The following is a 14,587-nucleotide window of genomic DNA, read 5'->3' as shown; positions in this document are numbered from 1 at the left end:
CACCTCCCTCAATTCTCTGCCACTATTTTCCTCTGAAAGATGAGGTTTTTTTTTGTAATGAAAAATGAAACGTAACTCTCTTAGTCTTGCTTTTAAAGATAGTTTTGGGCTTATAACTAAAAGAGGCTGTTTATGGACAAGAAATAGTACTAATTAGAAATTTTAAATGGAAGAAGGGTAGATGTTTAACCTTTTCTGAATAAGGTTCGTCAAACCCACCCTCTTCCATCAGTGTTGGGCTCAGGAACTTTTATAGTTGCCATTTGGGCTTTGCACCTTCTTTGAGAACTGACAGATCAGTAAGAATCTATACTTTCAAAAGCAGTAGCGCTTAAACACTATAAATTTGCTTTTAATATGAATTGTGGTTATATTTATTATCTTTGTGCATGTGCTTCTGTGTGTGTGTGTGTGTGTGTGTGCGTGTGTAAATCTTTGAAGTGAAATGAAGTCCCAGTCATCCAACATTTTTTTTCTTTTTCTTTCTCTCTAGCTCACTCCTCTTGCTTCTCTCTTCTTTCCATCGTGCCTACAGCTAGATAACACTTTCCTGATGAGAAATTTTTAAAGTCGCCACACAGCCCTAGCAAATGAGAACTGTCATAGTTTTTGGATGAGAAAATCTACTGCAGCTCACACAGATCTAGGAGTTGATAGTGGTTAATTGACAGTCAGAAGAACTTGGTCTCCTGGCAGAGTTAGAAAGTGGGTGAGCCCTGTGGGTTTCATTTGGGCAGAGATAAAACAGATTTTTATTCAGTACTCATGGAGAGAGCATAATTAACCTTTTAGAAGTTTAAGGATGATCAAATTGTTATTCATTTTGCAAATGAGAAGAGAGTTTCCTTTCCTGCCAGCAAAATGCCAGTGCAGATTTCAAGGTCACGGGATGATCTCTTTGAGGGAAAGAAGGCAGTAAACACACATGCATGCACACATGCACGCACACCCCGCCCCCGACAGATCCACCGCCCCGAACCCACAGATTGAGAAATGTCACCATGAAAACATACAGGAATGAAAAGGAACAAATGTTCTTTTTGATCAAGTTCCACAATAAAAATAGGAGGTAATGTTCACTGCACATTCACATGGGCCTATTGGATTATAATGGCACTACTCTTGTCTAAGGAAATAGAAAAAATGACTCCAGCTGGTAACTCCTATGCTCTGGTATGTTCTGGTGTCTTTGAGAGGATAGGGGGAAGGGCTTTTTGAGGTCGAAGTATGTTTTAAAGATGGTGTGCATAACATCACTACCACATGAGAACTCTGTGGTGTGAATAATAAACTCCAGTGCTTCAAAAATTTTTTTAAAAAAGAATTTATCCAAGTCTATGCATGAAAGGAAGTGGTTTTCACCAAGCATCATGCTTTAAAGATGACTACGCTTGTTATGTGGATGACCTTATTTTGCAGCTATGTGCTTTGCCACATCACAAACAACACTTAATCCACTATTGCTTAGGGAAAGAACACCCTGCGGCATTCTCTTAAAAATAAAAACAACTTAAAATTTTGTGAGAATTTCAAACATACAGGAAAATCAAAATAATAATACAAAGGATAAGTAATAGTACAAAGTATACCCTTCACAGGATTCACTAGTTTTTAATATGTTGCCTCATTTGCTTTAATATGCTCTCCCCTCCTGTGTACACACAAACATGTGCATATATGTGTACAGAGAGGTAGATAATTCTCTCTCTCTCTTTATATATGTGTGTGTGTGTATTTACTCTGCTACATAATGAACATGGGTTAAAACCATGAATATACATGTATATAATGATATAATTGAGTTTTCTAAATCATTTAAGAGTAAGTTGTAGACACGGTATCTCTTTACCCTGAAATAGTTCAGAGTATATTTCCTAAGAAGAGGTATATTTACTCATATAACAATGGTACAATGATCAAAATGAGGAAGTTAAACAGTGATACAATACCATAATCTAATCTACAGATCTTTATTCAGATTTTGCCAATGGTCACAATGATCTCCTTTACAGTAATTTTTCCCTTGGTTCAGAATCCAATTCGTGATCTTGCATTTCATTTGGTTTTTATAACTCTTATTCTCCATTAATCTGGAACATGTCCTTAACCTTTCTTTGTCTTTCATGATATTATTTTGAAGAGTGTAAGTGATTTATTTTGTTGACTATCCCTCAGTTTGGTTTTATCTGATGTTTTGCTATAATTAGATTCAGAATATGTATGTGTATACGTGTATTTATTATTATGTGCAGAAATACAAGATAAGTGCTAAGTGGCATTGTGTCTTTTTCAGATGATTTCATTCATGTCACTATTGGTGATGCTAAGTTGAGTAAGGTGGTGCCTGCCAGAGCTCTCCAGTGTTAAACTGCTATTTTCATCTTTATAATTAATTAGTAGATTGTGGGGAGAGTCATCTTTTCTTTGTTGGTTTTGCTCTAAGAACAACAAGCTTCTGGAAGCTGTTCTCACATATTTTAAGAGAAGGCTACATAAGATTTCTTAAATTGTTTAGAAAACATGTTGACTACACATATTTGGATTTTATTTTTTTCTCACTCTGTGGTATACACCTCTGCAGAATCAGCCAGTGCCCTTCCCCTTCTGCCACCTTATCCAAAACCCAAAGCTTATTATTTGTTGACAAAATAATCAGGAAACTACCCTCCCCCTCCACACCGTTTTTGTGAGGGAAGGCGACAGGTATGGAAAGGAAATATTAAAAGGGAATAGGAATGAGAAGAATGGGGGGGGGGAACACAAGTACATGATAATGATAGTTCACGAAGTTTTTTCCACAAATTAGATGTGCCCCAATTTCGCTTAGCCCCATAGAGGTCTTAAGTCATTCATTTCTCTCCGCGTTGTTACTCCGACTTCCTCCCATTGTTGTCCATTTCAATGGGAACAGTGGCATCTTCCTGCAGGAAACATGCTCAACTAAGCCAGCACAAAGTTTATTATAGGTTTCCTCAAATTGTCTAAGTCATACTCATTGTTGAAGGCATTCGAAAGAGTAAACATTATTATGGAGATGTCTGGAGGTGAAAAAATGAAGTAAAGCCAGTTTCTACACGTTTGCTAAAGGAGAGCATGCCTGGGACATGATTTATGTTTTCTATAGACCAAACTCAATGCTTAGGAGAAATACAACTCTTCCTGGCCCTGAGACCTAAGAGAAGTTTCTCCAGCAAGTCCTCACAAAGACGACATTTGTAACGAAGTAAACAACATCCTTGACAAGATCCTTACAGGAAGGCAGCAAATGAGTTACAGGATTGTTTCTTATAAGGTCTCTAATGTAGCCAATTGCCTAATGCCACAGCCCAGCAGATAAAAAGAAATCAGTCAGCTAGTGACAGAGTTCTCTGTAGTCTGGTTTATTCCAAGGTTAACTTGCAGTGTTATCTAAAGCAGTACTTCCAAACGTCCTGTTTTTTTTTTTTTTTTTTTTTTTTTTATCTCCCTCAGCTATGTTCTCAGATCTGTCAGATGAGAATGATAAGACGTTGTGAGGGTTGGATGAGATAAACTCACGGGAATCATCCAAAACAGGGAGAGCAATGTTGTAAGAAGAAATGAACAAATCCAAGTTACTATTGTTATTTTTGTTTTTCAGGAAAAGAAAAGGGATTGAATAGACAATCAAGGTCCCAAATAAAGCATGTCCACAATAATTTAACTGGAAAATTTTAAGGTGTTTTACCATTCCATGACTCTTGCCATTAGAACTGTCATCTACCAAATGTCTGGTTTTGTGTAATTTATCTTTCTAGTAAACCAGGAAAAGAAAGTTATAAAATATGCCCCTCGTAACTTAGTAAGTTCACTATTTAGAGTTGTTAGCTACAACCCAGTTATGTTTCACCATGGGTGCTAGAAAAGCAGGCTATTTCCAAAGGGTGGAATTCAAACCAGCAGCATCAGCACTATCTGGGAGCTTGTTAGAAATACAAATCCTCAGCCCTATTCTGAATGTACTGAATCAGAAAGTCTGGGGGTGGGGCCCGGCAATCTGTGTTTTAACAAGTCCTGGAGATGATTCTGATTCTGGCTACAGTTTGAGAATCACTGCTCCTGTGTTAAAATTAAATAACAAAGCTGATCATCTCCCAAGATATAAACAACAACAACGACAACAAATCCATGTTCATATGGAAGGATGTTTACAAGCCTCCAGTTTACAATCAAAGTGATATCAATTAGTAAGCTATATTATAAAGGTCAAAATTAAGATAAAAGAGGATTAGACTATATCTGTCCCTAATTTACTCCAATAGAAAATATTGGATTTGGCCACTATCATACCTTCTGACTGCCTCTATTATAGGCTTAGCCTAAAACTGATTTCTGTTCACAGAGTTAAAGGCTGTGGGATGATCAATAAAAGCTATAAATGATTCTGTGAAAATAGTCTTAGTGTATATTAAAGCAGCAGTACTCAAATGGCTCTCCTCTGTTTGCTGCACAAGACAAAGGATGCTGAGATATTACAGGAGCAGAGAGGACCTAGAGTATGAGTTGTGAGCACTTCCCAACATTTGAGCTGTAACTGGGCTCCTTCTGCTTCAGATTTCTGGTAGCACCTGTACAACCAACACCACTTTGTAGAACTACACTGGTGCCTTTAACAGTATTTAGGCAAAAATGGGTTCCGAGCAGTAATGTTCAGACCCAACCCTGGGTGAACTAGGTTTTTTGTTGTTGTTGTTTATAAGGTGCTCAGTCTTGACCTGCATACTCAGTCTGCTCAATACTGGAGGTGATACAGAATTCAGATTCCCAAGTAGAGTTAATGGGGGAAAATAAACACTTTCGCCCACGCACAGTGAATATTTAAAAGGAAGAGAATGCTAATTAGGGAGTAAAAGAAAAGAGAGAGAAAAGAGGTGGGGCGTATTCTTGATTTTCAAATGAATGGCCAAATGATTCAGTCATTCTATGGGGAGAAATGACTTGGCTCCCCCACTACCCTGCCAACCTGAGTACCCCTCAGTCAGACTGCCTGGAGTCAGGAACAAGTGTGCAGATGGCAATGATGATATATGGTCACATGTATGGGTGGCTCATCCAGAGAAGGCTTTAGAGACAGATCTTTAGTCATAATCTCATGCAATATGGGAAAAAGTGCAATCTGTAAATATAATTGCTCTTCAGTTCAATAGTAAATTTTAGAAAAAACAGATTACCTTCACTTCTAAATTTGGCTCATTTGGTTAAATGTCATATCCATTTCAAAGAGGAAGAATGAATGACTTGATATCTTCAAACTTGTAGCAGGCTTTTAGGTTTTCCATTTTTTAAAAACTTATTTAGTTTTTACAATATGAAAATTATAGACAGAGTGACATTTAAACCTTTGCTTTTCATAGCATTTCACACTTACACCATTTTAAAAGACAGCTATTAACATTTACAAAAATCTTTCAGAAACCAAATGTTCTAACATGCAGAATTCCAATTATACTGTGTAAGAGGGTTATCAACCATTCTTCTACAAGAATACTTTGAAGTGTCTGGTATTAAACCAAGAGCTAAAATGTCAGTTGCACATAGACAATAAATTAGGGTTTATAAAATCTTGTAAGATTTATTTAATATTACAATTTTGACCTTTAGGCTGTCCTCACCACGGCTTCCTTAAGTCAGCGTCTCTCGCTCACGCGTGCTCTCTCTCTCTCTCTCTCTCTCTCTCTCTCTCTCTCTCTCTCTCTCTCTCTCTCTATCTTTGTAATCTTCCTTGACTGTTAAACTAAAGTTGTGTGGCAAGTCATAGGAAGTGATGACCCATTCATGCTCTGGGTGAATGTTTGCCATTCACCCAGATGGAGTAATGGCATCCCGGGAGGCACTGCCCGTTTCCCTACGGAGTGCACTAATGGGGTCATCAGCAGAACACCAACGGAATGCAGCCTGTCCCTGGAGCAGAACGTCTACCTCTTTTAAGACTAAGACAAGCCTGGAAATGTAAGGACTTCTCTTAGATTTCTTAATTATTTTGCAAGAAAGATAAAAGAAGATGGTATCTGTTTATTATGCTTACAATTTGAGATGGATTCACTGAAATTTGCAGATGAGTCAGGGAATTTTCTTTGAAGAGTAGGCTTCAGACCAGGTACCATCCCTTTCACATTTCATGGGGGGAATGTCGTAAACAAATCGTTCTCATTATTGGGCACTTTTCCCAGGAATGTGAGAAATGTGGAGGGGACAGAAGAACTATTAGGATAGAAAAGTGAGTAGTCAGTCAAATCGTGGTCTTCTCTAGCTGTTGGGAATATTGAGGAATGCTCTCTCCCTTCCACATATTGGAAAATAGCTAGAACTATTGTAGTTTTAGGAATGCTTTTTCCAACTTCTAAACAGATCTTAGTAATATCAGAAAGCACTTAAAGAGCATTTCTACAGACCAGACTTCATTCCAAGCACTTTACATATTCACTCCTCGTAAGGACTCTAGGATTTACAGAGATGTTTAAGTGATTTGCTCAGGGTCAAACAGCTAGGAGATGGTGCAGCCATAATTTGTACAGAGGCAGGCTGGCTCCGAAGCCCTTGCTTTATGATGGCAAAGGTCTTTCTGAGAGCCACCCTATTCAGGTGGGTTAAGAAAACTACACCAGCCTATTAATGCTCTTACATTTTTTTACCAACAATCTGCAAAGTTACAAATGACCTGAAATAAGGTTGTACACTTGAGCCTTTATAGAATTCATTTTGTCACCTGCTTTTGAAAGCAGCTTTGTGCTGCGGCCAAGAGCAACAAGCGAAATCTAATAGTGAGGAATTGCTTCAGTAAGTGGTTCTCTTCAGCCAACTGCCAAGTCAGAAGCCTGTGAACAACTTGCAGCTGATGCATTAATGACACTCATTTGTGGCAGATATGACTTTTTTCTATATTTTTGTTAAACAACATATTGTGACATATTGTGTGAGCACATTTCCGAATGTTAGCTTCCGAGATATATCTATGTAAAAAATAGATCAGTATTTATGAACCCATAGAAGGGTAGCTTTGCACTGCTAGATTACAATTAAGGATTGTAGTACAAATCAAATTCCATCCCGATCTAATAGATTCAAAGATTTCTTTCTTTCATTGATGGCCCACTTATCTTAAGCAAAATTCCACGTAACAAAATACTAATATAACCACAGAATTGAGTCACTTCCTTGGAGCCCACTGAAAGGAATTTGGCGGGCAGCCATGAGATGGGCACTGTAAACATTCATGCATTCATCCTGATTGTGTTCTACTTAGAACTCTCTTAGAAAGCAGTATTTTTAACCCCTCGTATACTTCTCCTGGATGGATCTTTTATGCACGTAGGACACTGAGTGACACATACTTTACATATGAATGAGCCAGCTTTGTGAAAAATAAGTATTTGCCTATTTCTAGTTCTTACAAAGTAGGTATCCTTTTCTTTTTGGTAATTTCTGATAAAAAGGAAGCAATTGGGATTCTTTTGCTGCCACCTGACATCAGGTTACTTTTTGTGCAATAAAAAAAAAGTGCTGTTTTCAAGAGTAGGCCAAAAACTAACTGGAAAAGAGAAGTGAGCTCAAACCGGAACTGTAAGGGTACTCTGGAAGGCAGAGGCGGCACCAGGCCTTTGTTATTGTATTTGCACTTAACTTTCAAAAACACTGGCCTTTGTACTGAGTGAATGGTGTCTTTAAGATAAATTGTATCATTTAGTAAAAATTTACCTCTCATGCTAAATGCTAACTTAGAAGAACAGAAATAACAGCTATTTCCATGCATTTGGAGCTTTGTTTCAAGAAGCCATATACAGAGAAAGGAATAAAGGCTGTTAGAATTTTTAATAAAAAGATTAAATATGAGTCTTTTACAGATATAAATAGAAACACAAGTTAAAGGATACACTCCACTGAAGAGAAAACTAGTGAGCTGCTTCAACCACTTCAAGGAAGAATTTTTTTTTAAGGTTACATTTATAGATCGGAAACACTGAAATGAACATGCAAATGGAGTCAAAACTGACCTCTTCCACAGTGAGGAAGAAAGTCAGTTGAACCTCACTAGGCAGTATTTATGTGTTTATAGACAAGAATTATTTTGCATTGCTATCAGTTGTCTACAAATTAGAGTTGTAAAATAGCTCAAAGACAATGAAGCATTAGAATCAGATAACCCAGAATGCATAATCTAAAGAATGTAAACAATCTAGGTATTTTCCACTGGAACACGAATTTTCCCTTACTTGACTAAAGTCCCTGTGGGAAACCAGAAAAGCATCAGAAACAGGTCTATTTCTGTTTGCCTACCATCTGAGTAGTTACAGATCTCCTACTTCGGCTCATTACTGCATTACTTCTCACCTGTATAGGTGCAAAAGCTGTCTAGTCTCTCTTCTTCCAGACTCATCTTCCTCCAGTTCGTGCTACATGCTGCTGACAGTTTGATCTTAGAGCACTTCTGTGAATGTCGCAATCCCCTTAAAAATTGGAAAAGGTTTCCTGCTGCCTGCAGATAATATTGAAAATTTCTAACCTGGTCCCCCAGGATTTTGCCCTAAAACAGCCAGGGTTCTATATTGCAAGTTACACAAACCAATTCTGGTTGATTTAAGTAAAAGAAGAATTTCTTAAAAAGCATATTGGGTAGCTCCTGGGAGGGCTAGAGAACCAGGCTCAAAAGCTTATGCTGCCATAATGAATTCTCAAAATCTTGCCGAGGAACTGGCTGGATGAGACCACTGCTGCTACCACCACATGCTAGAAGGGACAGTTCTCACCACTGATGTTATTGCCCTGGGCACTGTCTTCTGCTGCGGTCATCGCCCTACTGCCGCCCCAGGCACAAAATTCAGCAACTGTCTCAGGTGCTACGGTGGATCTCCACCCCCACCCCGTGCTTCTCACATTATAAGCTCCCTGTTCAAAAACCGAGGGATGGGTGAATCTGATTGGTGGAACTTGGGTCACATGCCCATGCCCCAGCGCAGGGGAAGTAGGGAAAGAGCAGTCTGCAGATTAGCTGTCTTAAATGGTAGGTGAGATCGGCCTCCTTCCAAGACTCAAAAGTGGTGAATTCCATACAGGAAACCAGGAACTCCTCAAAAGAAAGAAGAGTGGTATAGATGCTGAGTAAGTGATAAATATTCACTATAGGCTCACTTTGTCTTCCTTCTCTCATGTCCTGCTATGCACCTATAATCCTACATTCCAACAAAACCCGGCAACAAATTATCCCATCACTGTCTCATTTAGCAAACAATTACTAATACTGTCTGCTCAGCACTGTGCCTGGTAATGCAAAACAATCACATAATGGATACTTCAAGAAGATTACAGTTCTAGGCAGAGGCATGTACAAGTAGGTGGCCAGCTACAATTCTGTGCTTCCAGATGGGTAAACTCCAGATGTTTTGGGAATGTCCGTGAGGAGTACTTGTTCTGAAAGGAAGATATCATCACCTGGTTGTATTAGTGATTTTCCTCCATCACTTACCTCCATCTAGACCAGGTAAGAAGAGATAGTATGGCTGGTGCCTGCACCTCTTCTGGTCATCCACGAACCCTGCTACTAACACTTCTCTATCCCATAGCACTCTTTAAGTCCTGCTGCCAACATGTTTACTGGGATCCTCAGCTACCTTCAGAATTTGCCAATACATTCTCTTATAGCAGGGAAGGAACTCAGCCCTATCCCTTTCTTATGACTCTGTAGAGGTGTTCGTTTTCCTACTCATAATGCTCTCCACTACCTGTGCCTCTATTCTTAGCTTGTTCACAGAGAAGTGGCTCATACTCATCACCCTGATCTTCAAGCTGTGCTCAGGCAGCCTGATGAGTAGCATTGACCTGCCCCTGACCTCTAAAGCCCCTCATGATGTTCTGTCTTCCTGCTTGCCTTTTGGCACACTTTAGTATTTTTGCCTACCTCTGGTTTAGTGGCTTACTTTCACTGATCCTGGTTAAGATAGTGCTCTCTTCATCCTGGGAACTGCTGTGATTTTAACAAATTTTTAACATGATAAAAATAAGGGGTGTGTGTGTGTGTGGTATTTCAGTTCTTGGAGCATGTTTTCAGAACACCTAAACTATATATAGTGTCATAGGCCAGCCTGGCAGTTGGATGTAAGCCCAGAAATACTGGTTCCCAGCTGACAGCAATGTCTTACTGCATTTTTTCACCACTCCTGAACTTTGCTGCCAGTGAGTGATCCAAAAAGATGTCGATGGGCTATTTAGACTGTAATATTGTGAAATTTGTGTTGCATGGCATGTAACATTGCCATCCCGTGTCAGTTTTTTGTGTCTATCTCTCTTCTAGACTGTGGATGCCCAGAGGACAAGGCCTCTGCGTCATTTTGGTAAGACTCAAAATCTCTGCCAAACTGCCTTGAACTCAGAGACAGATGTCTAAAACATGAATAATTGAATAAATGGTCTTCTTACTAATAAAGAAGTTGGCTGCCTACATTTCACAGGATGATTTGACCTACTTAGCATTTTCAGCGTCTCCACAACCTGAAATTGGTCTGAATCATGTCCAAAGGCTAAAGTAGATGCCAGTTCTGGGCCCTGGCCCAGGGGTTTGCTGGCTGATTGGCTTTCTAAGCAGGGGAAGAGTGAAAAGTGCTGGTGATGAGCAAAGGGGTGGAAAAGAGCACATCACATTCTATTCTTTCTTCTCTTTTCTTTCATGAAACTTGTTGACCTCCAAGAAAATCAAAAAAAGAAATGACTTTATAGCTGCTAGTCCTTGAAACAAATTCTTTTTGTATAGGTCTTTATGAAGATATTGTTTCTCTACTTGCCAACCCTTTAAATACTGAATATTTAGTGTTTTTCACTTATTCATATGCATAGAGCAAGCACATTAGACATCGTCAGATCTCTGCTTGAACTATGTCAGAGGAAGATGCCAAGTTCTGTTGATTCAACCTTTGTGGTATTGACTTAAGCATCTTTCCCACCTCACTGCCTCCATCTTAACTGAGCTTTATTAGATCTCATCTAGACCTGTAGTATTCTTCCAGCTGTTTACCCTGCCATTTACTCATTCAACCATTTATCGGATGCATGAGTTTAGATGTCACTAAGTACATCTTGGGAGGCATAATGTTCTCTTTGTTCATATGCTCTGCTGCTCAAAAATTCTTCTATAGTATCTACAGTGTGAATGAAGCCACTTAGAGATGTTCGGGGCCCCCTTGGCACAACTGTAATGATAGCTGTGCTGATCAGACTCTAAAATGATGCCCAGTGATCCCCACCTCCTGATATCCATACTCCTGTGTAATCCTACACACATTGTAGGAGGGTTGGTCTGTGTGGCAGATAGAATATGGTAGAAGTGATGGTTACAAAAGGCACAATAGCTTCTGTTCTGGTCTTTCTCTGTCTGTCATTACTCACTCTGGGGGAAGCCAGATGCCATGAAGAGGCCCACATGGAGGTGGACTGAGGCCTCTGGCTGATAGCCATGCAAGTATAAAAATGGAAACCCCAGCCCCAGACAAGCCTCAGGTGACTGCAGCCCAGGTTCGTATATACCTTGAATGCCGCCTCATGAGAGACTCCGAACTTGAATCACCCAGGTAAGCTGCACCAGAATTCCTGACCCATAGAAACTGTGAAATAATAATTTTTGGCCTGAAACTTCTACATTGTGGTTAATTAGTAATGCAACAAAAGATAACTAATGTGATAGTCCTGATGCTTTTTCTTATATTTCTTTTCTCACTTCCCTTATATATTTTATATTTTAAGTTCCAGCCAAACTGATCTGGTCTTCTTTCCCAAAACAGAACCAAAGGACATAGAATTTTATGTCCACATATTTTCCTTAAGGTGCTCTTCCATCCAAACTACCTTTTCCTGCTCTCTCTTCTTGCCGACATCCTCACCTTCATTAAGATCCAGCTCATGTTGCATCTCCTCCTTAATGCTTTTCTGATCACATTTACGAAGAGAACTCTCCTTCTAAGAACTTGTAAAGTTACTTTTGTTCCTCTCATGTCATTTAGCTCTTGGTATCTTTTATGTGTCCATCTGAATGTTTTTCTTGCTATGTGAGCTGATTTGCACAGAATAGGAATGTATAAACACCTGTCATAGGAGCAAATTACTCTTAGAAACCTGAAAAACAAACCCATTTGGCAAGCCACCTTTAATTGTTTTTACTTAAACAGTGTCTTCTAGCCGGTGCTGAACATGCGACACATCTGAGCCTCCACTACCATGGACACGTGGGCTTTTTCATCTATTTCAGAGAGACAGATCTTTAGGAGCTGAAGTTTTCAAAGGCAACATTGTTTCCTGGACAACAGTGGTTTCCATTGTTCTTTGATTTCCATAGACACCCTAAATGAGCAGGAGTTCTTATAACCCCCACGTCTGATCATTTCCGCAGACATGCTTGGGAAACATGGAGCTTGGATACCGAGCTTTAGACTTACACTTCAATTTTTTGAAGACCTAAATAAGTAGTCCTCACACAGGCCCCTCTTTCACCAACTTCCTTAAATCATTTGTTAATAAGTAAGGTTTTAATGCCTGAAAATGAAAGGATACAAAGGAGCAAACGAATTTGCTTTGCTGCGGGCTCTACCATATCCAATTCTTTGTCCCCCTTGGTTGTAAAATTATGGTACTTTTTTATTTTCTGGCTCTGTGGGGGAATGGAGCTAGTGAAGCAAATGGGAAACTGGTTCAGGAAAAGAAAATTGAAAAAATATATAGGTGAATAAATACGAGTAAAGAGATTTGCTCTGTGCTTATATCAGACTTCCGAGGCGCAAAGGGCACCATATAACAGGCCTGTTCTTTCGTGGGAAATTGAGTTATCCAGATTTTTAGAGATGTGAACATAATGCTACTATAGAGAATTTAAGGAATTAAGTTTGGGAGACAGGATGGAAAATGTGACTACCAAGACTTCAATTAATATGTAAGGGAGAAAATGAGATTTTATGGTACAAATTAAAAATTTTTCGATTTGGTATGTCACTTCATTGAACCAAGTACCTTAAACTTAAAAAATAAAGAAGCTTAAGAGAATGAGAAGATAAGCCAGAGACCGGGAGGAAATATTTGCAGAAAACATATTCAATAAAGGATGGTTATCCAATAAATACAAGAACTCTTAAAACTCAAACATAAGAAAGTGAACAACCCAACTCAACAAATGGACAAAAGACTGAAAAGATACCTCACCAAAGAAGACATAGAGATGGCAAATATGCAAATAAAAGATGCTCCACATAATGTGTCATCAGGAAATCGCAAATTAAAACAACAATGGGATACCACTACGTGCCCGTTAATCACCAGATCTCAGAACACTAACAACACCAAAAGCTGGAGTAGATATGGAGGCACAGGAACTCTCATTAACTGCTGGTGGGGAAGCGAAATGGTTCAGCCACTTCGGAAGACAATGTCTTAGCTGGTTTGAGCTGCTATAACAAAGCGCCATATACAGGGCGAGTTAATAAACAACAGAAATTTCTCACAGTTCTGGAGGCTAGAAGTCCAAAATTAGGATGCCAGCATGGTTAGTGTCTGGTGAGAATCCTTTTCTGGGCCGCAGACTGTCAACTTCTCCTTGTATCCTCACGTGGCAGAGAGTAGAGGGGGAAGCAGGCTCTCTTTTATATGGCTCTTACCCCATCCATGAGAGTTCTACCCACATGGCCTCATCTAATCCTAATTACCTCCTGAAAGCTTTCCCAATACCATCACATTGGGGAAGGGGAAGAGGGTAGGGTTTTAATGTCTGAATTTTGGAGGTCACAAATATTCAGGTCATAACAAACAGTGTGGCAGTTTCTTACAAAACTAGGCATACTCTTATCACACAATCCAGTAATAGTATTGATGGGATTCAGGATATGCTGCCTCAAAATATGGCCCCTTGGCATATTGAATATTTCAAGCTGAAAGAATGTGAGAAATGGCATGTGTAGGAGGGATTTTTTGATCTTCCCCTGAAGCAGGCCATAACACTCCCATGTGAGAGGTGTCACCCTATACCAGGAGGTAAGGAGCATTCTTATTTCTGAAGGTAGAAGGACAAGGAGAGGAATCTGAATGAATAGGACTTGCTAAATTTCCTGTTTACTACCTTAGATCATGCTCTTTGCCTTATACCTTTTCATGACTTTCCATTCTTCATCAAAACTAACATAAGAAATGGTTTAACTATTACTTTGGGTTGTGTATTTACTTAGGAAGGATCCTGTGCCATATAAAACTCTATATTAAATAAAGTCAAATGCTTTTCTCCTGTTTATCTGCCCTAATACCTTTAATTTTGGGGGTCTGATGAGGAACCCCAAGAGGGTTGAGAAAAATATGTTCCTGTCCTACAGTGTTCCTTGATATTTACCGAAATGGATTGGAAATTTATGTCCATGCATGAACTTACACGCATTTATAGCCGTTTCGTTTAAAGTTGCCAAAGCTTAGAAGTAACCAAGAAATCCTTCAGTAGGTGAATGGATAGACTGTGGTACAGTCAGACAATGGAATATTACTCAGTGCTCACAAGAAATAAGCTATCAAGCCATAAAGAGACATGGAGAAAACTTAAATGCATATCACTAACTGA

The 14,587-nt window shown here is 39.2% G+C and overlaps 1 long non-coding RNA gene across 1 annotated transcript; it reads left to right on the top strand.

Annotated features, from left to right (window-relative positions):
* Positions 1–5,741: 5,741 nt before the first annotated feature.
* Positions 5,742–14,008, top strand: LOC118606852. The gene is made up of 3 exons (XR_004952664.1): positions 5,742–5,967; positions 10,304–10,343; positions 12,168–14,008. It is a non-coding gene; the product is annotated as an uncharacterized LOC118606852 (long non-coding RNA).
* The last annotated feature ends 579 nt before the right edge of the window (positions 14,009–14,587 follow it).

The sequence above is a fragment of the Rousettus aegyptiacus genome, unplaced genomic scaffold, assembly GCF_014176215.1.
Source record: "Rousettus aegyptiacus isolate mRouAeg1 unplaced genomic scaffold, mRouAeg1.p scaffold_m13_p_8, whole genome shotgun sequence".
Taxonomy (NCBI): Eukaryota; Metazoa; Chordata; class Mammalia; order Chiroptera; family Pteropodidae; genus Rousettus; species Rousettus aegyptiacus.
This window is presented reverse-complemented; position numbering and strand designations above follow the sequence as displayed.